The 18,497-nt window shown below is 45.1% G+C and overlaps 36 non-coding genes across 36 annotated transcripts; 31 read left to right on the top strand and 5 right to left on the bottom strand.

Moving 5' to 3' along the window:
- The first annotated feature begins 3,950 nt into the window (after positions 1–3,950).
- On the top strand, positions 3,951–4,032 carry Trnal-uaa (transfer RNA leucine (anticodon UAA)). The gene has a single exon. It is a non-coding gene; the product is annotated as a tRNA-Leu (tRNA).
- A 4,512-nt stretch (positions 4,033–8,544) lies between these two features.
- Positions 8,545–8,626, top strand: Trnas-uga (transfer RNA serine (anticodon UGA)). Its single transcript has one exon. It is a non-coding gene; the product is annotated as a tRNA-Ser (tRNA).
- Positions 8,627–8,706: 80 nt separating this feature from the next.
- On the top strand, positions 8,707–8,779 carry Trnaf-gaa (transfer RNA phenylalanine (anticodon GAA)). The gene has a single exon. It is a non-coding gene; the product is annotated as a tRNA-Phe (tRNA).
- Positions 8,780–8,916: 137 nt separating this feature from the next.
- Trnag-gcc (transfer RNA glycine (anticodon GCC)) lies at positions 8,917–8,987 on the bottom strand. Its single transcript has one exon. It is a non-coding gene; the product is annotated as a tRNA-Gly (tRNA).
- Positions 8,988–9,103: 116 nt separating this feature from the next.
- Positions 9,104–9,176, top strand: Trnat-agu (transfer RNA threonine (anticodon AGU)). Its single transcript has one exon. It is a non-coding gene; the product is annotated as a tRNA-Thr (tRNA).
- Positions 9,177–9,234: 58 nt separating this feature from the next.
- On the top strand, positions 9,235–9,316 carry Trnas-aga (transfer RNA serine (anticodon AGA)). Its single transcript has one exon. It is a non-coding gene; the product is annotated as a tRNA-Ser (tRNA).
- Positions 9,317–9,707: 391 nt separating this feature from the next.
- On the top strand, positions 9,708–9,789 carry Trnas-uga (transfer RNA serine (anticodon UGA)). Its single transcript has one exon. It is a non-coding gene; the product is annotated as a tRNA-Ser (tRNA).
- A 290-nt stretch (positions 9,790–10,079) lies between these two features.
- On the bottom strand, positions 10,080–10,150 carry Trnag-gcc (transfer RNA glycine (anticodon GCC)). The gene has a single exon. It is a non-coding gene; the product is annotated as a tRNA-Gly (tRNA).
- Positions 10,151–10,266: 116 nt separating this feature from the next.
- On the top strand, positions 10,267–10,339 carry Trnat-agu (transfer RNA threonine (anticodon AGU)). Its single transcript has one exon. It is a non-coding gene; the product is annotated as a tRNA-Thr (tRNA).
- Positions 10,340–10,870: 531 nt separating this feature from the next.
- Positions 10,871–10,952, top strand: Trnas-uga (transfer RNA serine (anticodon UGA)). Its single transcript has one exon. It is a non-coding gene; the product is annotated as a tRNA-Ser (tRNA).
- Positions 10,953–11,242: 290 nt separating this feature from the next.
- Trnag-gcc (transfer RNA glycine (anticodon GCC)) lies at positions 11,243–11,313 on the bottom strand. Its single transcript has one exon. It is a non-coding gene; the product is annotated as a tRNA-Gly (tRNA).
- A 116-nt stretch (positions 11,314–11,429) lies between these two features.
- Trnat-agu (transfer RNA threonine (anticodon AGU)) lies at positions 11,430–11,502 on the top strand. Its single transcript has one exon. It is a non-coding gene; the product is annotated as a tRNA-Thr (tRNA).
- A 58-nt stretch (positions 11,503–11,560) lies between these two features.
- Trnas-aga (transfer RNA serine (anticodon AGA)) lies at positions 11,561–11,642 on the top strand. The gene has a single exon. It is a non-coding gene; the product is annotated as a tRNA-Ser (tRNA).
- A 553-nt stretch (positions 11,643–12,195) lies between these two features.
- Trnaf-gaa (transfer RNA phenylalanine (anticodon GAA)) lies at positions 12,196–12,268 on the top strand. The gene has a single exon. It is a non-coding gene; the product is annotated as a tRNA-Phe (tRNA).
- A 323-nt stretch (positions 12,269–12,591) lies between these two features.
- Trnat-agu (transfer RNA threonine (anticodon AGU)) lies at positions 12,592–12,664 on the top strand. Its single transcript has one exon. It is a non-coding gene; the product is annotated as a tRNA-Thr (tRNA).
- Positions 12,665–13,357: 693 nt separating this feature from the next.
- Positions 13,358–13,430, top strand: Trnaf-gaa (transfer RNA phenylalanine (anticodon GAA)). The gene has a single exon. It is a non-coding gene; the product is annotated as a tRNA-Phe (tRNA).
- Positions 13,431–13,754: 324 nt separating this feature from the next.
- Positions 13,755–13,827, top strand: Trnat-agu (transfer RNA threonine (anticodon AGU)). Its single transcript has one exon. It is a non-coding gene; the product is annotated as a tRNA-Thr (tRNA).
- Positions 13,828–13,885: 58 nt separating this feature from the next.
- Positions 13,886–13,967, top strand: Trnas-aga (transfer RNA serine (anticodon AGA)). Its single transcript has one exon. It is a non-coding gene; the product is annotated as a tRNA-Ser (tRNA).
- Positions 13,968–14,064: 97 nt separating this feature from the next.
- Positions 14,065–14,136, top strand: Trnae-uuc (transfer RNA glutamic acid (anticodon UUC)). Its single transcript has one exon. It is a non-coding gene; the product is annotated as a tRNA-Glu (tRNA).
- A 76-nt stretch (positions 14,137–14,212) lies between these two features.
- Trnac-gca (transfer RNA cysteine (anticodon GCA)) lies at positions 14,213–14,284 on the top strand. The gene has a single exon. It is a non-coding gene; the product is annotated as a tRNA-Cys (tRNA).
- Positions 14,285–14,358: 74 nt separating this feature from the next.
- On the top strand, positions 14,359–14,440 carry Trnas-uga (transfer RNA serine (anticodon UGA)). Its single transcript has one exon. It is a non-coding gene; the product is annotated as a tRNA-Ser (tRNA).
- Positions 14,441–14,520: 80 nt separating this feature from the next.
- On the top strand, positions 14,521–14,593 carry Trnaf-gaa (transfer RNA phenylalanine (anticodon GAA)). Its single transcript has one exon. It is a non-coding gene; the product is annotated as a tRNA-Phe (tRNA).
- Positions 14,594–14,917: 324 nt separating this feature from the next.
- Positions 14,918–14,990, top strand: Trnat-agu (transfer RNA threonine (anticodon AGU)). The gene has a single exon. It is a non-coding gene; the product is annotated as a tRNA-Thr (tRNA).
- A 237-nt stretch (positions 14,991–15,227) lies between these two features.
- Positions 15,228–15,299, top strand: Trnae-uuc (transfer RNA glutamic acid (anticodon UUC)). Its single transcript has one exon. It is a non-coding gene; the product is annotated as a tRNA-Glu (tRNA).
- A 383-nt stretch (positions 15,300–15,682) lies between these two features.
- Positions 15,683–15,755, top strand: Trnaf-gaa (transfer RNA phenylalanine (anticodon GAA)). The gene has a single exon. It is a non-coding gene; the product is annotated as a tRNA-Phe (tRNA).
- Positions 15,756–15,892: 137 nt separating this feature from the next.
- Positions 15,893–15,963, bottom strand: Trnag-gcc (transfer RNA glycine (anticodon GCC)). The gene has a single exon. It is a non-coding gene; the product is annotated as a tRNA-Gly (tRNA).
- A 247-nt stretch (positions 15,964–16,210) lies between these two features.
- Trnas-aga (transfer RNA serine (anticodon AGA)) lies at positions 16,211–16,292 on the top strand. The gene has a single exon. It is a non-coding gene; the product is annotated as a tRNA-Ser (tRNA).
- A 97-nt stretch (positions 16,293–16,389) lies between these two features.
- Trnae-uuc (transfer RNA glutamic acid (anticodon UUC)) lies at positions 16,390–16,461 on the top strand. The gene has a single exon. It is a non-coding gene; the product is annotated as a tRNA-Glu (tRNA).
- A 76-nt stretch (positions 16,462–16,537) lies between these two features.
- Positions 16,538–16,609, top strand: Trnac-gca (transfer RNA cysteine (anticodon GCA)). Its single transcript has one exon. It is a non-coding gene; the product is annotated as a tRNA-Cys (tRNA).
- A 74-nt stretch (positions 16,610–16,683) lies between these two features.
- Positions 16,684–16,765, top strand: Trnas-uga (transfer RNA serine (anticodon UGA)). The gene has a single exon. It is a non-coding gene; the product is annotated as a tRNA-Ser (tRNA).
- Positions 16,766–16,845: 80 nt separating this feature from the next.
- Positions 16,846–16,918, top strand: Trnaf-gaa (transfer RNA phenylalanine (anticodon GAA)). Its single transcript has one exon. It is a non-coding gene; the product is annotated as a tRNA-Phe (tRNA).
- Positions 16,919–17,699: 781 nt separating this feature from the next.
- Trnac-gca (transfer RNA cysteine (anticodon GCA)) lies at positions 17,700–17,771 on the top strand. The gene has a single exon. It is a non-coding gene; the product is annotated as a tRNA-Cys (tRNA).
- A 74-nt stretch (positions 17,772–17,845) lies between these two features.
- Trnas-uga (transfer RNA serine (anticodon UGA)) lies at positions 17,846–17,927 on the top strand. The gene has a single exon. It is a non-coding gene; the product is annotated as a tRNA-Ser (tRNA).
- Positions 17,928–18,007: 80 nt separating this feature from the next.
- Positions 18,008–18,080, top strand: Trnaf-gaa (transfer RNA phenylalanine (anticodon GAA)). The gene has a single exon. It is a non-coding gene; the product is annotated as a tRNA-Phe (tRNA).
- A 137-nt stretch (positions 18,081–18,217) lies between these two features.
- Trnag-gcc (transfer RNA glycine (anticodon GCC)) lies at positions 18,218–18,288 on the bottom strand. Its single transcript has one exon. It is a non-coding gene; the product is annotated as a tRNA-Gly (tRNA).
- Positions 18,289–18,404: 116 nt separating this feature from the next.
- Trnat-agu (transfer RNA threonine (anticodon AGU)) lies at positions 18,405–18,477 on the top strand. The gene has a single exon. It is a non-coding gene; the product is annotated as a tRNA-Thr (tRNA).
- The last annotated feature ends 20 nt before the right edge of the window (positions 18,478–18,497 follow it).

The following is an 18,497-nucleotide window of genomic DNA, read 5'->3' as shown; positions in this document are numbered from 1 at the left end:
CAAAGATTCAGCTTTTTCTTAAAAAATAGTATACATTTGATTGTTTTATGCTTTTAAACTAACACGACCGCGAACAAATCCACGGGTTCGCCCGTCTTTTTTATACCACACTACGTGCGTTTTGTTACTTGCGGTACCATATTTTATGACCGACAGACGCATACAGGTATTAAAATATAGACAAGAGCCACAACCCCATGTGAGTAAAAATCAGAATGGGCAAAATAAAACAAATAAATAATGTAGGCTAGGATGAAAAGCTTTTTTATAGCACTGAAGAAAACGGCTAACACGTGAGAAACGTTCAATGGTATTAACAATCTATGAGAAAGTCAATTCACTCGTCAATTGTCTGTCCTGAGAATAACTTGTTTTAAGACACACAAGACGAATAAAGGATTCCAAAAACCTTATTCTTAACCAATAAAAAGTATTTCTAAAAACAAATTTTGCTTACTATTGTTTTCTTCGCCGTAGTAGGATTATTATAAGAAAGAACATATAAAATTTACAATAAAATACACGAAGCTTTTCATTACTTTTTCATTACTTACCTGAAGATGTAAAGTTTTATTTATGAAAAGCTTCGTGTACCTTTTTGTAAATTTTATTTGTTTTTTTTATAATAATTTTTGCTTACGTTTCGCCTCAACATTTACCCCTACTTTTATAAGAACACTAAGGATAAAAGCTGTTAAAAAGTAAGAACAAAATAAGAACAATTGGCAGGCTGAAATGTTATTGACTTTTCACTTGTCCTGGAAAACACAATGGATACAAAGAGATATATTTCATGAGGGAAGATTTTTTTGTTGTGGTTTTTTAAAACTTGTTCTTTGTCCCAAAATGCGCAATGTGCTAGAAAACATTGTCCAAATGTGTGACAATAAGTTAAACAAAAATTGATAGTGAAAAAAATCATTAAGCTGAACTTAAAAAAGAACATCTTAAACTGAAACCATCCTGGTTCTTTGAATCAAGAAAAATGCAAATATAATAAGAAAAATTACATCAATCTTGCAAAGCTTAGACTTCCGTTAAAGGAAAGGCAAACAAAAAAAAATATTTTGTGGCAGCCAGAGAATAAATTTTAAGCTAAAGAAAAAAGTTTATAGATTTCTGAACCCTAAAATTTACTAAGATAACTACTATAATAACAATTAAATAAATATATTTCACAACTAAGTACCTCTATACATTCCTAGGAAAATGTCTATAGAATGTTCATGGCTGTATAAGGTGAAAATAAGTAGGATTTTGGATGAGTACATCCAACATCCTACTTAAACCAGTAAAGGTGTTCGCAAATGCGTCAAACGTTTTATCAAACTGCATCAAACTAGCGAGTTTCATGAAAAGTTTGATGAATTTGAGTTGAACCATCAAACACGATTTTTTCGATAAAACGAGAAAAGAAGAAAAAAATTGAGTTTGATGAAGTCTGATGACGTTTGATCGCGATCAAACTTTTCATCAAACAAAATGGGTTCATCAAACCGAGGTTTGCTGTTTGATGGCTGTTTGACGCATTTGAGTCGAACTCCATCAATCAGCGTTTAATGATATACGGAACTGGAAACTTAGAAGCTTCCCCGGTAGCTAAAAACCGTAAAGTTAATGCTAGCCATTCATCAGCATTCACGGGTTTGGTTCTCCTCTCTCCTTAGGCGAAATAAATCCGAAATTTGGTTAATATTAACTCAAAATCAACAATATCCATTCGGAACATTTCTCGGAATTCAAATCGATATTCGAATTTTAGTTCCTTTACAATATTATTAAATTATCCCTTTTCAACTCTTCGTTTTATCCAGCTGCGTCTTTTTCCTCGATGTGGCTTTTCATCATCAGAATACATAAGCTCACTCAATACCAGAAGATACGCCATATCAGCCGCCATTTTGAAATTTTGTAAATGAATAGGCCTTCAATCATTTCGAATGTTTTGATAAAACATGTTTGACGAGTTGACGCAAATGGAAAATTCGATTTCATCAAACATTCGCAGTTTGATAAAATTTTCATCAAACAGTTTGATGAGCTGTTTGATGAACAGTTTGACGCATTTGCGTCCGTCTTAAACATAAAAAATGAGATATTTGACTAAAGATAACCAAGAAGATATTACGTACTATAAGTAAAAGCAGCATTTTATAACTTTCTTTTGAACTTCTCTGAACTAAAGAAATATTTTTCATGACCAACAACAGTATTTTGTTCAAGTTTTGAGTCCGTTTCCACCAAAGTTTGTTATGATGAGATGGCGCCATATTTGCATAAATATACACACCGAAAACATTTAATAACACAACCTTATTTGTAACTTTTTACTTTTAGTTAGTTCAGTCAGTTCAGTAAGTTCAGTAGCATAAAATAATATAAATATGTCCCTCACATGCAGTTCAACATTTTTGCTACTTTGATTTTCAACGTTTTCTAGTGTAACCATTTTTGGGTATATTGACCAATAACTTTCACAATGGAGAGAAATATATCCTATTGTTTTTTAATTGGACCACCCATTTGGCCAGTCTGTAAATATACTCAATTATAAATAATTAAGCACTCACAAAGATGTGAACAAAATCGATTTATAGTGAGGAATCTTCTATGAAGCAGACGACCAATCCAGTCGTTCTGGTCTTTAAAATAAACACTCATCATAAACATTTACTCAGCAGCCGTGCGGCAAGCGCAGTTCGCCTCTCCTTTAATCAACTAAAATCACACCATTGTGATAGACAAAATCTTATACACTGAGATTGCTAAAGTAGATTGTATACGGAGAGGTCTAGCAATTACCTGTGCGTATACAACAAAATAACATTAGAAATATCAAAGGAGCATCTAATTCTAATCCGAATTATCTGAAATGGGAAAGTGAAAACGTCTACATGTCAAAGCAAAAACTAAAAAAGTTTCCGACTTATCGATATTTTTTGAACTCTCTTTTTCAATTGTCCATTCCCACGACAGGTGGGATATTAAGGTTTGAAAATTCCTCACATTATGCAATGCTTTTGTAGTCAACCAATCAGATTAAAGAATTCAAGTGTGAATATTCCACCTATTTAAAATTTCGCAAATAAAAGAGAACAATTGATCAGCTCACCCTGCGGGGGCTGAAGGGGACAAAAAGACAACCAGTAGGGGACACCCGGGTTTGAACTACATGAAAGACAGCGTATTTAAGCAGTTTAAAAATAGCTAATCATATAACCAACAAAGGCTCCCAATTTTCTAGGAAATTTTCTTACCTAAATTACTTCTCCTGTTTTTTTTATTCCCTTTAAAGGTACTGTCCGTTAAAAATCAAAATTTGGTATGAAACAATTTAGTATGAGCAATATAACAATATAGTAGGAAACGAAACAAAACTTACCTTCAAAGTTATTCAGCTCCATCTTAAAAAACAAGAACTTAGAAACCCGAATTCTTATGACATCTGCAAGTGCGATTGTCTTGTATATATAATTGGTAAGTTGAAAAATTAGTAAAAGGAAGGAAGTTTATTAATTCTCAAACTACTTCAACATTTTCACATAAGCATATTACAAACGTTGGTTGGCCATAGATAGCTTAGCAAGAAGACCGTCAGACTGAAGATTTGAGTGTCCCTGGTTCAATCCTGGGTCTCGGCATTTTAACAACATACAACAGAGCGTTTTTGGTTTGTGGGTGCAGCATTAGGACATTTTTCTAACGATTTTTTTCCTTTCTTTTGTAAATCGAACATTTCTTAAGTTAAGTTGCTCTCTCACGCGCTGATGTTATATACCCTGTGCGTGGATTCCGTTCTTGGCGGGGGATATAGATCAGTGGTAGAGCATTCGACTGCAGATCGAGAGGTCCCTGGTTCAAACCCGGGTGTCCCCTACTAGTTGGCTTTTTGTCCTATTCGGCACCTGAGTGGTAGCCTGGTGAATTATACCGGTTACCCAGGAATTTCTGCTGCGATGGCCGAGTGGTTAAGGCATTAGACTTAAATTCTAATGGGATCTTCCTGCGTAGGTTCGAACCCTACTCGCAGCGAATCTTGAAACATTCTTTTTGATCTGGTCAAGTGGCTATCACATCGTACACACTTTTGCCATGTGATAGAATTGATCATGGCCGAGATAGCTCAGTTGGGAGAGCGTCAGACTGAAGATCTGAAGGTCCCTGGTTCAATCCCGGGTCGCGGCATTTTATCACTGCCCAGCAGGGCGGTTTGAATGGTGAATGCAAGCAGCCGTACCACTTTCCTTCAGCTATGTTTTTTTAATTATTTTCTTTCCTTTTTTACGGAGGGTATTTTCTGATGCAGGTTAAACACGATGCATTGGCGGGGAATTGAACCCCCGTCTCCCGCATAGCAGGCGATAATTCTACCACTGAACCACCAATGCGTGACTACTCATTTCCAAAATTTCCGAGTGACAGTGTATCACGTCCCGGTGTGTCAGTAGCCTTAACGGCATTTCAGACTTGTGATATTTTGATTTTCAAAATCTCCCAACAGGCAGGCGCTGTGACTTAGCGGTTAAAGCGCCTGTCTAGTAAACAGGATATCCCCGGTTTAAATCCGGAAAGTGCCTTTAGCAGTAATGTTGTGCTTTCTAGTCGGCCTTGTGGCAGTGGCCGGCGGTTTGTCAGGCTGCGATGGCCGAGTGGTTAAAGCGTTTGACTAGAAATCAAATGGGATCTTCCCGCGTAGGCTCGGATCCTACTCGCAGCAGACGCAAAAAAGTGTTTTTGACACGAACAGAAAGACAAATCTAGTTTAAATTGTCAGAAAAGCATGACATCTACATTACTTAGTGCCGCGAATGTGTCCTGCATGGTCTGGTGGATAGGATTTCTGGTTTTCACCCAGGCGGCCCGTGTTCGATTCCCGGTGCGGGAAGTGTACATTTTTTAAGTTAAGTTTCTCTCCCACGCGTTGAAGTTATATACCCTGTGCGTGGATTCTGTCCTTGGCTGGGATATAGCTCAGTGGTAAAACATTCGACTGCAGATCGAGAGGTCTGTGGTTCAAATCCGAGTGTCCCGTACTAGTTGGCTTTTTTCCTCTTCGGCACCTGAGTGGTGAGCTGGTAAATTATTCTGGTTACCCAGGAAATTCTGCTGCGATGGCCGAGTGGTTAAGGCGTTAGACTTGAAAGCTAATGGGATCTTCCCGCGTAGGTTCGAACCCTACCCGCAGCGAATCTTGAAACGTTCTTCTTGATCTGGTCAAGTGGCTGTCACAACGTACAGACTTTTGCCATGTGATATAATTGATCATGGCCGAGATAGCTCAGTTGGGAGAGCGTCAGACTGAAGATCTGAAAGTCCCTGGTTCAATCTCGCGTCTCGGCATTTTATCACTGACCAGCAGGGCGGTTGGAGGTGGTGAATGCAAGCAGCCGTAGCACTTTCCTTCAGCTATGTTTTTTTATTTATTTTCTTTCCCTTCTTTTTTACGGAGGGTATTTTCTGGTGTAGGTAAAACCCGATGCATTGGCGGGGGATGGAACCCCGGTCTCCACCGTGGCAGGCGAGAATTTTACCACTGAACTACCAATGCGTGCCTATACATTTTCAAAATTTCCGAGTGACAGTGTATCACGTCCCAGTGTGTCAGTAGCGTTAACGGCATTTCAAACGTGTGATATTTGGATTTTTAAAATCTCCCATCAGGCAGGCGCTGTGCCTTAGCAGTTAAAGCGCCTGTCTAGTAAACAGGAGATCCCAGGTTCAAATCCGGGCAGTGCCTTTAGCGGTAATGTTGTGCTTTCTGGTCGGCCTTGTGGCAATGGCCGGCGGTTTGTCAGGCTGCGATGGGCGAGTGGTTAAGGCGATTGACTAGAAATCAAATGGGATCTTTTCGCGTAGGTTCGAATCCTACTCGCAACGGACGCAAAAAAGTGTTTTTGATACGAACAGAAAGACAAAGCTAGTTTAAATTCTCAAAAAAGCATGACATCTAAATTACGTAGTGGTGCGAATGTGTCCAGCATGGTCTAGTGATTAGGATTTCTGGTTTTCACCCGGGCGTCCCGGGTTCCATTCCCGGTGCGGGAAGTGTACATTTTTTCAAGTTAAGTTGCTCTCTCACGCGTTGATGTTATATACCCTGTGCGTAGATTCCTTCCTTGGCTGGGGATATAGCTCAGTGGTAGAGCATTCGACTGCAGATCTAGAAGTCCCTGGTTCAAACCCGGGTTTCCCCTACTAGTTGGCTTTTTGTCGTCTGCGCACCTGAGTGGTGAGCTGGTGAATTATTCTGGTTACCCAGGAATGTCTGCTGCAATGGCGGAGTGGTCAAGGTCTTAGAATTGAAATCTAATGGGATCTTCCCGCGTAGGTTCGAGCCATACTCGCAGCGAATCTTGAAACATTCTTTTTGATCTGGTCAAGTGTCTATCACAACGTACAGACTTTTTCCATTTGATAGAATTGATCATGGCCGAGATAGCTCAGTTTGAAGAGCGTCAGACTGAAGATCTGAAAGTCCCTGGTTCAATCTCGCGTCTCGGCATTTTATCACTGACCAGCAGGGCGGTTTGAGGTGGTGAATGCAAGCAGCCGTAGCACTTTCCTTCAGCTATGTTTTTTTATTTATTTTCTTTCCCTTCTTTTTTACGGAGGGTATTTTCTGGTGTAGGTAAAACACGATGCATTGGCGGGGAATGGAACCCCGGTCTCCACCGTGGCAGGCAAGAATTTTACCACTGAACTACCAATGCGTGCCTATACATTTCCAAAATTTCCGAGTGACAGTGTATCACGTTCCGGTGTGTTAGTAGCCTTAACGGCATTTCAGACGTGTGATATTTTGATTTTCAAAATCTCCTATCAGGCAGGCGCTGTGCCTTAGCGGTTAAAGCGCCTGTCTAGTAGACAGGAGATCCCCGGTTCAAATCCGGGCAGTGCCTTTAGCGGTAATGTTGTGCTTCCTGGTCGGCCTTGTGGCAATGGCCGGCAGTTTGTCAGGCTGCGATGGGCGAGTGGTTAAAGCGTTTTACTAGAAATCAAATGGGATCTTTCCGCGTAGGTTCGAATCCTACTCGCAACGGACGCAAAAAAGTGTTTTTGATGCGAACAGAAAGACAATGCGAATGTATCCCGCATAGTCTAGTGGTTAGGATTTCTGGTTTTCACCCAGGCGGCCCGGGTTCGATTCCCGGTGCGGGAAGTGTACATTTTTTAAGTTAAGTTGCTCTCTTACGCGTTGATGTTATATACCCTGTGCGTGGAATCCGTCCTTGGCTGGGGATATAGCTCAGTGGTAGAGCATTCGACTGCAGATCGAGAGGTCCCTGGTTCAAACCCGGGTGGCCCCTACTAGTTGGCTTTCTGTTCTCTTCGGTACCTGAGTGGTGAGCTGATGAATTATTCTGGTTACCCAGCAATTTCTGCTGCGATGGCCGAGTGGTTCAGGCGTTAGACTTGAAATCTAATGGGATCTTCCCGCGTAGGTTCGAACCCTACTCGCAGCGAATCTTCAAACATTCTTTTTGATCTGGTCAAGTGTCTATCACAACGTACAGACCTTTGCCATGTGATAGAATTGATCATGGCCGAGATAGCTCAGTTGGCAAAGCGTCAGACTGAAGATCTGAAGGTCCCTTGTTCAATCCCGGGTGTCGGCATTTTATCACTGCCCAGCAGGGCGGTTTGAGGTGGTGAATGCAAGCAGCCGTAGCACTTTTCTTCAGCTATGTTTTTTTATTTATTTTCCTTCCTTTCTTTTTTACGGAGGGTATTTTCTGGTGTAGGTAAAACACGATGCATTGGCGGGGAATCAAACCCTGGTTTCCACCGTGGCAAGCGAGAATTCTACCACTGAACCACCAATGCGTGACTACTCATTTCCAAAATTTCTGAGTGACAGTGTATCACGTTCCGGTGTGTCAGTAGCCTTAATGGCATTTCAGACGTGTGATATTGAGATTTTCAAAATCTCCCAACAGGCAGGCACTGTGGCTTAGCGGTTAAAGCGCCCGTCTAGTAAACAGGATATCCCTGGTTCAAATCCGGGCAATGCCTTTAGCAGTAATGTTGTGCTTTCTGGTCGGCCTTGTGGCAATGACCAGCGGTTTGTCAGGCTGCGATGGCCGAGTGGTTAAGGCGTTTGACTAGAAATCAAATGGGATCTTCCCGCGTAGGTTCGAATCCTACTCGCGGCGGACGCAAAAAGGTGTTTTTGACACAAACAGAAGGACAGAGCTAGTTCAAATTGTCAGAAAAAACATGACATCTAAATTACTTAGTGGTGCGAATGTGTCCCGCATGGTCTAGTGGTTAGGATTTCTGGTTTTCACCCAGGCGGCCCGGGTTCGATTCCCAGTGCGGAAAGTGTACATTTTTTAAGTTAAGTTGCTCTCTCACGCGTTGATGTTATATACCCTGTGCGTGGATTACGTCCTTGGCTGGGGATTTAGCTCAGTGGTAGAGCATTCGACTGCAGATCAAGAGGTCCCTGGTTCAAACCCGGGTGTCCCCTACTAGTTGTCCTTTTGTCCTCTTCGGCACCTGAGTGGTGAGCTGGTGAATTATTCTGGTTACCGAGCAATTTCTGCTGCGATGGCCGAGTGGTTAAGGCGTTAGACTTGAAATCTAATGGGATCTTCCCGCGTAGGTTCGAACCCTACTCGCAGCGAATCTTCAAACATTCTTTTTGATCTGGTCAAGTGTCTATCACAACGTACAGACCTTTGCCATGTGATAGAATTGATCATGGCCGAGATAGCTCAGTTGGGAGAGCGTCAGACTGAAGATCTGAAGGTCCCTGGTTCAATCCCGGGTCTCGGCATTTTATCACTGCCCAGCAGGGCAGTTTGAGGTGGTGAATGCAAGCAGCCGTAGCACATTTCTTCAGCTATGTTTTTTTATTTATTTTCCTTCCTTTCTTTTTTACGGAGGGTATTTTCTGGTGTAGGTAAAACACGATGCATTGGCGGGGAATCGAACCCCGGTCTCCCGCGTGGCAGGCGAGAATTCTACCACTGAACCACCAATGCGTTACTACTCATTTCCAAAATTTCCGAGTGACAGTGTATCACGTCCCGGTGTGTTAGTAGCCTTAACGGCATTTCAGACGTGTGATATTGAGATTTTCAAAATCTCCCAAAAGGCAGGCGCTGTGGCTTAGCGGTTAAAGCGCCTGTCTAGTAAACAGGAGATCCCCGGTTCAAATCCGGGCAGTGCCTTTAGCAGTAATGTTGTGCTTTCTGGTCGGCCATGTGGCAATGGCCAGCGGTTTGTCAGGCTGCGATGGCCGAGTGGTTAAGGCGTTTGACTAGAAATCAAATGGGATCTTCCCGCGTAGGTTCGAATCCTACTCGCAGCGGACGCAAAAAGGTGTTTTTGACACGAACAGAAAGACAGAGCTAGTTTAAATTGTCAGAAAAAGCATGACATCTAAATTACTTAGTGGTGCGAATGTGTCCCGCATGGTCTAGTGTTTAAGATTTCTGGTTTTCACCCAGGCGGCCCGGGTTCGATTCCCGGTGCGGGAAGTGTACATTTTTTAAGTTAAGTTGCTCTCTCACGCGTTGATGTTATATACCCTGTGCGTGGATTCCGTCCTTGGCTGGGGATTTAGCTCAGTGGTAGAGCATTCGACTGCAGATCGAGAGGTCCCTGGTTCAAACCCGGGTGTCCCCTCCTAGTTGGCCTTTTGTCCTCTTCGGCACCTGAGTGGTGAGCTGGTGAATTATTCTGGTTACCGAGAAATTTCTGCTGCGATGGCCGAGTGGTTAAGGCGTTAGACTTGAAATCTAATGGGATCTTCCCGCGTAGGTTCGAACCCTACTCGCAGCGAATCTTCAAACATTCTTTTTGATCTGGTCAAGTGTCTATCACAACGTACAGACCTTTGCCATGTGATAGAATTGATCATGGCCGAGATAGCTCAGTTGGGAGAGCGTCAGACTGAAGATCTGAAGGTCCCTGGTTCAATCCCGGGTCGCGGCATTTTATCACTGCCTAGCAGGGCGGTTTGAGGTGGTGAATGCAAGCAGCCGTAGCACATTTCTTCAGCTATGTTTTTTTATTTATTTTCCTTCCTTTCTTTTTTACGGAGGGTATTTTCTGGTTTAGGTAAAACACGATGCATTGGCGGGGAATCGAACCCCGGTCTCCCGCGTGGCAGGCGAGAATTCTACCACTGAACCACCAATGCGTTACTACTCATTTCCAAAATTTCCGAGTGACAGTGTATCACGTCCCGGTGTGTTAGTAGCCTTAACGGCATTTCAGACGTGTGATATTGAGATTTTCAAAATCTCCCAAAAGGCAGGCGCTGTGGCTTAGCGGTTAAAGCGCCTGTCTAGTAAACAGGAGATCCCCGGTTCAAATCCGGGCAGTGCCTTTAGCAGTAATGTTGTGCTTTCTGGTCGGCCATGTGGCAATGGCCAGCGGTTTGTCAGGCTGCGATGGCCGAGTGGTTAAGGCGTTTGACTAGAAATCAAATGGGATCTTCCCGCGTAGGTTCGAATTCTACTCGCAGCGGACGCAAAAAGGTGTTTTTGACACGAACAGAAAGACAGAGCTAGTTTAATATGTCAGAAAAAGCATGACATCTAAATTACTTAGTGGTGCGAATGTGTCCCGCATGGTCTAGTGTTTAAGATTTCTGGTTTTCACCCAGGCGGCCCGGGTTCGATTCCCGGTGCGGGAAGTGTACATTTTTTGAGTTAAGTTGCTCTCTCACGCGTTGATGTTATATACCCTGTGCGTGGATTCCGTCCTTGGCTGGGGATTTAGCTCAGTGGTAGAGCATTCGACTGCAGATCGAGAGGTCCCTGGTTCAAACCCGGGTGTCCCCTACTAGTTGGCCTTTTGTCCTCTTCGGCACCTGAGTGGTGAGCTGGTGAATTATTCTGGTTACCGAGCAATTTCTGCTGCGATGGCCGAGTGGTTAAGGCGTTAGACTTGAAATCTAATGGGATCTTCCCGCGTAGGTTCGAACCCTACTCGCAGCGAATCTTCAAACATTCTTTTTGATCTGGTCAAGTGTCTATCACAACGTACAGACCTTTGCCATGTGATAGAATTGATCATGGCCGAGATAGCTCAGTTGGGAGAGCGTCAGACTGAAGATCTGAAGATCCCTGGTTCAATCCCGGGTCTCGGCATTTTATCACTGCCCAGCAGGGCGGTTTGAGGTGGTGAATGCAAGCAGCCGTAGCACATTTCTTCAGCTATGTTTTTTTATTTATTTTCCTTCCTTTCTTTTTTACGGAGGGTATTTTCTGGTGTAGGTAAAACACGATGCATTGGCGGGGAATCGAACCCCGGTCTCCCGCGTGGCAGGCGAGAATTCTACCACTGAACCACCAATGCGTTACTACTCATTTCCAAAATTTCCGAGTGACAGTGTATCACGTCCCGGTGTGTTAGTAGCCTTAACGGCATTTCAGACGTGTGATATTGAGATTTTCAAAATCTCCCAACAGGCAGGCGCTGTGGCTTAGCGGTTAAAGCGCCTGTCTAGTAAACAGGAGATCCCCGGTTCAAATCCGGGCAGTGCCTTTAGCAGTAATGTTGTGCTTTCTGGTCGGCCTTGTGGCAATGGCCAGCGGTTTGTCAGGCTGCGATGGCCGAGTGGTTAAGGCGTTTGACTAGAAATCAAATGGGATCTTCCCGCGTAGGTTCGAATCCTACTCGCAGCGGACGCAAAAAGGTGTTTTTGACACGAACAGAAAGACAGAGCTAGTTTAAATTGTCAGAAAAAGCATGACATCTAAATTACTTAGTGGTGCGAATGTGTCCCGCATGGTCTAGTGTTTAAGATTTCTGGTTTTCACCCAGGCGGCTCGGGTTCGATTCCCGGTGCGGGAAGTGTACATGTTTTAAGTTAAGTTGCTCTCTCACGCGTTGATGTTATATACACTGTGCGTGGATTGCGTCCTTGGCTGGGGATATAGCTCAGTGGTAGAGCATTCGACTGCAGATCGAGAGGTCTCTGGTTCAAACACGGGTGTCCCCTACAAGTTGGCTTTTTGTCCTCTTCGGCACCTGAGTGGTGAGCTGGTGAATTATTCTGGTTACCGAGCAATTTCTGCTGCGATGGCCGAGTGGTTAAGGCGATAGACTTGAAATCTAATGGGATCTTCCCGCGTAGGTTCGAACCCTACTCGCAGCGAATCTTCAAACTTTCTTTTTGATCTGGTCAACTGTCTATCACAACGTACAGACCTTTGCCATGTGATAGAATTGATCATGGCCGAGATAGCTCAGTTGGGAGAGCGTCAGACTGAAGATCTGAAGGTCCCTGGTTCAATCCCGGGTCTCGGCATTTTATCACTGCCCAGCAGGGCGGTTTGAGGTGGTGAATGCAAGCAGCCGTAGCACTTTTCTTCAGCTATGTTTTTTTATTTATTTTCATTCCTTTCTTTTTACGGAGGGTATTTTCTGGTGTAGGTAAAACACGATGCATTGGCGGGGAATCGAACCCCGGTCTCCGGCGTGGCAGGCGAGAATTCTACCACTGAACCACCAATGCGTTACTACTCATTTCCAAAATTTCCGAGTGACAGTGTATCACGTCCCGGTGTGTTAGTAGCCTTAACGGCATTTCAGACGTGTGATATTGAGATTTTCAAAATCTCCCAACAGGCAGGCGCTGTGGCTTAGCGGTTAAAGCGCCTGTCTAGTAAACAGGAGATCCCCGGTTCAAATCCGGGCAGTGCCTTTAGCAGTAATGTTGTGCTTTCTGGTCGGCCTTGTGGCAATGGCCAGCGGTTTGTCAGGCTGCGATGGCCGAGTGGTTAAGGGGTTTGACTAGAAATCAAATGGGATCTTCCCGCGTAGGTTCGAATCCTACTCGCAGCGGACGCAAAAAGGTGTTTTTGACACGAACAGAAAGACAGAGCTAGTTTAAATTGTCAGAAAAAGCATGACATCTAAATTACTTAGTGGTGCGAATGTGTCCCGCATAGTCTAGTGTTTAAGATTTGTGGTTTTCACCCAGGCGGCCCGGGTTCGATTCCCGGTGCGGGAAGTGTACATGTTTTAAGTTAAGTTGCTCTCTCACGCGTTGATGTTATATACACTGTGCGTGGATTGCGTCCTTGGCTGGGGATATAGCTCAGTGGTAGAGCATTCGACTGCAGATCGAGAGGTCTCTGGTTCAAACACGGGTGTCCCCTACAAGTTGGCTTTTTGTCCTCTTCGGCACCTGAGTGGTGAGCTGGTGAATTATTCTGGTTACCGAGCAATTTCTGCTGCGATGGCCGAGTGGTTAAGGCGATAGACTTGAAATCTAATGGGATCTTCCCGCGTAGGTTCGAACCCTACTCGCAGCGAATCTTCAAACTTTCTTTTTGATCTGGTCAACTGTCTATCACAACGTACAGACCTTTGGCATGTGATAGAATTGATCATGGCCGAGATAGCTCAGTTGGGAGAGCGTCAGACTGAAGATCTGAAGGTCCCTGGTTCAATCCCGGGTCTCGGCATTTTATCACTGCCCAGCAGGGCGGTTTAAGGTGGTGAATGCAAGCAGCCGTAGCACTTTTCCTCAGCTATGTTTTTTTATTTATTTTCCTTCCTTTCTTTTTTACGGAGGGTATTTTCTGGTGTAGGTAAAACACGATGCATTGGCGGGGAATCGAACCCCGGTCTCCCGCGTGGCAGGCGAGAATTCTACCACTGAACCACCAATTCGTTACTACTCATTTCCAAAATTTCTGAGTGACAGTGTATCACGTCCCGATGTGTTAGTAGCCTTAACGGCATTTCAGACGTGTGATATTGAGATTTTCAAAATCTCCCAACAGGCAGGCGCTGTGGCTTAGCGGTTAAAGCGCCTGTCTAGTAAACAGGAGATCCCCGGTTCAAATCCGGGCAGTGCCTTTAGCAGTAATGTTGTGCTTTCTGGTCGGCCTTGTGGCAATGGCCAGCGGTTTGTCAGGCTGCGATGGCCGAGTGGTTAAGGCGTTTGACTAGAAATCAAATGGGATCTTCCCGCGTAGGTTCGAATCCTACTCGCAGCGGACGCAAAAAGGTGTTTTTGACACGAACAGAAAGACAGAGCTAGTTCAAATTGTCAGAAAAAGCATGACATCTAAATTACTTAGTGGTGCGAATGTGTCCCGCATGGTCTAGTGGTTAGGATTTCTGGTTTTCACCCAGGCGGCCCGGGTTCGATTCCCGGTGCGGGAAGTGTACATTTTTTAAGTTAAGTTGCTCTCTCACGCGTTGATGTTATATACCCTGTGCGTGGATTCCGTCCTTGGCTGGGGATATAGCTCAGTGGTAGAGCATTCGACTGCAGATCGAGAGGTCCCTGGTTCAAACCCGGGTGTCCCCTACTAGTTGGCTTTTTGTCCTCTTCGGCACCTGAGTGGTGAGCTGGTGAATTATTCTGGTTACCCAGCAATTTCTGCTGCGATGGCCGAGTGGTTAAGGCGTTAGACTTGAAATCTAATGGGATCTTCCCGCGTAGGTTCGAACCCTACTCGCAGCGAATCTTCAAACATTCTTTTTGATCTGGTCAAGTGTCTATCACAACGTACAGACCTTTGCCATGTGATAGAATTGATCATGGCCGAGATAGCTCAGTTGGGAGAGCGTCAGACTGAAGATCTGAAGGTCCCTGGTTCAATCCCGGGTCTCGGCATTTTATCACTGCCCAGCAGGGCGGTTTGAGGTGGTGAATGCAAGCAGCCGTAGCACTTTTCCTCAGCTATGTTTTTTTATTTATTTTCCTCCCTTTCTTTTTTACGGAGGGTATTTTCTGGTGTAGGTAAAACACGATGCATTGGCGGGGAATCGAACCCCGGTCTTCCGCGTGGCAGGCGAGAATTCTACCACTGAACCACCAATGCGTTACTACTCATTTCCAAAATTTCCGAGTGACAGTGTATCACGTCCCGATGTGTTAGTAGCCTTTACGGCATTTCAGACGTGTGATATTGAGATTTTCAAAATCTCCCAACAGGCAGGCGCTGTGGCTTAGCGGTTAAAGCGCCTGTCTAGTAAACAGGAGATCCCCGGTTCAAATCCGGGCAGTGCCTTTAGCAGTAATGTTGTGCTTTCTGGTCGGCCTTGTGGCAATGGCCAGCGGTTTTTCAGGCTGCGATGGCCGAGTGGTTAAGGCGTTTGACTAGAAATCAAATGGGATCTTCCCGCGTAGGTTCGAATCCTACTCACAGCGGACGCAAAAAGGTGTTTTTGACACGAACAGAAAGACAGAGCTAGTTCAAATTGTCAGAAAAAGCATGACATCTAAATTACTTAGTGGTGCGAATGTGTCCCGCATGGTCTAGTGGTTAGGATTTCTGGTTTTCACCCAGGCGGCCCGGGTTCGATTCCCGGTGCGGGAAGTGTACATTTTTTAAGTTAAGTTGCTCTCTCACGCGTTGATGTTATATACCCTGTGCGTGGATTCCGTCCTTGGCTGGGGATATAGCTCAGTGGTAGAGCATTCGACTGCAGATCGAGAGGTCCTTGGTTCAAACCCGGGTGTCCCCTACTAGTTGGCTTTTTGTCCTCTTCGGCACCTGAGTGGTGAGCTGGTGAATTATTCTGGTTACCCAGCAATTTCTGCTGCGATGGCCGAGTGGTTAAGGCGTTAGACTTGAAATCTAATGGATCTTCCCGCGTAGGTTCGAACCCTACTCGCAGCGAATCTTCACACATTCTTTTTGATCTGGTCAAGTGTCTATCACAACGTACAGACCTTTGCCATGTGATAGAATTGATCATGGCCGAGATAGCTCAGTTGGGAGAGCGTCAGACTGAAGATCTGAAGGTCCCTGGTTCAATCCCGGGTCTCGGCATTTTATCACTGCCCAGCAGGGCGGTTTGAGGTGGTGAATGCAAGCAGCCGTAGCACTTTTCCTCAGCTATGTTTTTTTATTTATTTTCCTTCCTTTCTTTTTTACGGAGGGTATTTTCTGGTGTAGGTAAAACACGATGCATTGGCGGGGAATCGAACCCCGGTCTCCCGCGTGGCAGGCGAGAATTCTACCACTGAACCACCAATGCGTTACTACTCATTTCCAAAATTTCCGAGTGACAGTGTATCACGTCCCGGTGTGTTAGTAGCCTTAACGGCATTTCAGACGTGTGATATTGAGATTTTCAAAATCTCCCAACAGGCAGGCGCTGTTTCTTAGCGGTTAAAGCGCCTGTCTAGTAAACAGGAGATCCCCGGTTCAAATCCGGGCAGTGCCTTTAGCAGTAATGTTGTGCTTTCTGGTCGGCCTTGTGGCAATGGCCAGCGGTTTGAAAGGCTGCGATGGCCGAGTGGTTAAGGCGTTTGACTAGAAATCAAATGGGATCTTCCCGCGTAGGTTCGAATCCTACTCGCAGCGGACGCAAAAAGGTGTTTTTGACACGAACAGAAAGACAGAGCTAGTTCAAATTGTCAGAAAAAGCATGACATCTAAATTACTTAGTGGTGCGAACGTGTCCCGCATGGTCTAGTGGTTAGGATTTCTGGTTTTCACCCAGGCGGCCCGGGTTCGATTCCCGGTGCGGGAAGTGTACATTTTTTAAGTTAAGTTGCTCTCTCACGCGTTGATGTTATATACCCTGTGCGTGGATTCCGTCCTTGGCTGGGGATATAGCTCAGTGGTAGAGCATTCGACTGCAGATCGAGAGGTCCCTGGTTCAAACCCGGGTGTCCCCTACTAGTTGGTTTTTTGTCCTCTTCGGCACCTGAGTGGTGAGCTGGTGAATTATTCTGGTTACCCAGCAATTTCTGCTGCGATGGCCGAGTGGTTAAGGCGTTAGACTTGAAATCTAATGGGATCTTCCCGCGTAGGTTCGAACCCTACTCGCAGCGAATCTTCAAACATTCTTTTTGATCTGGTCAAGTGTCTATCACAACGTACAGACCTTTGCCATGTGATAGAATTGATCATGGCCGAGATAGCTCAGTTGGGAGAGCGTCAGACTGAAGATCTGAAGGTCCCTGGTTCAATCCCGGGTCTCGGCATTTTATCACTGCCCAGCAGGGCGGTTTGAGGTGGTGAATGCAAGCAGCCGTAGCACTTTTCTTCAGCTATGTTTTTTTATTTATTTTCCTTCCTTTCTTTTTTACGGAGGGTATTTTCTGGTGTAGGTAAAACACGATGGATTGGCGGGGAATCGAACCCCGGTCTCCCGCGTGGCAGGCGAGAATTCTACCACTGAACCACCAATGCGTTACTACTCATTTCCAAAATTTCCGAGTGACAGTGTATCACGTCCCGGTGTGTTAGTAGCCTTAACGGCATTTCAGACGTGTGATATTGAGATTTTCAAAATCTCCCAACAGGCAGGCGCTGTGGCTTAGCGGTTAAAGCGCCTGTCTAGTAAACAGGAGATCCCCGGTTCAAATCTGGGCAGTGCCTTTAGCAGTAATGTTGTGCTTTCTGGTCGGCCTTGTGGCAATGGCCAGCAGTTTGTCAGGCTGCGATGGCCGAGTGGTTAAGGCGTTTGACTAGAAATCAATTGGGGTCTTCCCGCGTAGGTTCGAATCCTACTCGCAGCGGACGCAAAAAGGTGTTTTTGACACGAACAGAAAGACAGAGCTAGTTCAAATTGTCAGAAAAAGCATGACATCTAAATTACTTAGTGGTTCGAATGTGTCCCGCATGGTGTAGTGGTTAGGATTTCTGGTTTTCACCCAGGCGGCCGGGTTCGATTCCCGGTGCGGGAAGTGTACATTTTTTAAGTTAAGTTGCTCTCTCACGCGTTGATGTTATATACCCTGTGCGTGGATTCCGTCCTTGGCTGGGGATATAGCTCAGTGGTAGAGCATTCGACTGCAGATCGAGAGGTCCCTGGTTCAAACCCGGGTGTCCCCTACTAGTTGGCTTTTTGTCCTCTTCGGCACCTGAGTGGTGAGCTGGTGAATTATTCTGGTTACCCAGCAATTTCTGCTGCGATGGCCGAGTGGTTAAGGCGTTAGACTTGAAATCTAATGGGATCTTCCCGCGTAGGTTCGAACCCTACTCGCAGCGAATCTTCAAACATTCTTTTTGATCTGGTCAAGTGTCTATCACAACGTACAGACCTTTGCCATGTGATAGAATTGATCATGGCCGAGATAGCTCAGTTGGGAGAGCGTCAGACTGAAGATCTGAAGGTCCCTGGTTCAATCCCGGGTCTCGGCATTTTATCACTGCCCAGCAGGGCGGTTTGAGGTGGTGAATGCAAGCAGCCGTAGCACTTTTCTTCAGCTATGTTTTTTTATTTATTTTCCTTCCTTTCTTTTTTACGGAGGGTATTTTCTGGTGTAGGTAAAACACGATGCATTGGCGGGGAATCGAACCCCGGTCTCCCGCGTGGCAGGCGAGAATTCTACCACTGAACCACCAATGCGTTACTACTCATTTCCAAAATTTCCGAGTGACAGTGTATCACGTCCCGGTGTGTTAGTAGCCTTAACGGCATTTCAGACGTGTGATATTGAGATTTTCAAAATCTCCCAACAGGCAGGCGCTGTGGCTTAGCGGTTAAAGCGCCTGTCTAGTAAACAGGAGATCCCCGGTTCAAATCCGGGCAGTGCCTTTAGCAGTAGTGTTGTGCTT

The sequence above is a fragment of the Hydractinia symbiolongicarpus genome, chromosome 2 (genome assembly GCF_029227915.1).
Source record: "Hydractinia symbiolongicarpus strain clone_291-10 chromosome 2, HSymV2.1, whole genome shotgun sequence".
NCBI classification, from domain to species: Eukaryota; Metazoa; Cnidaria; class Hydrozoa; order Anthoathecata; family Hydractiniidae; genus Hydractinia; species Hydractinia symbiolongicarpus.
This window is presented reverse-complemented; position numbering and strand designations above follow the sequence as displayed.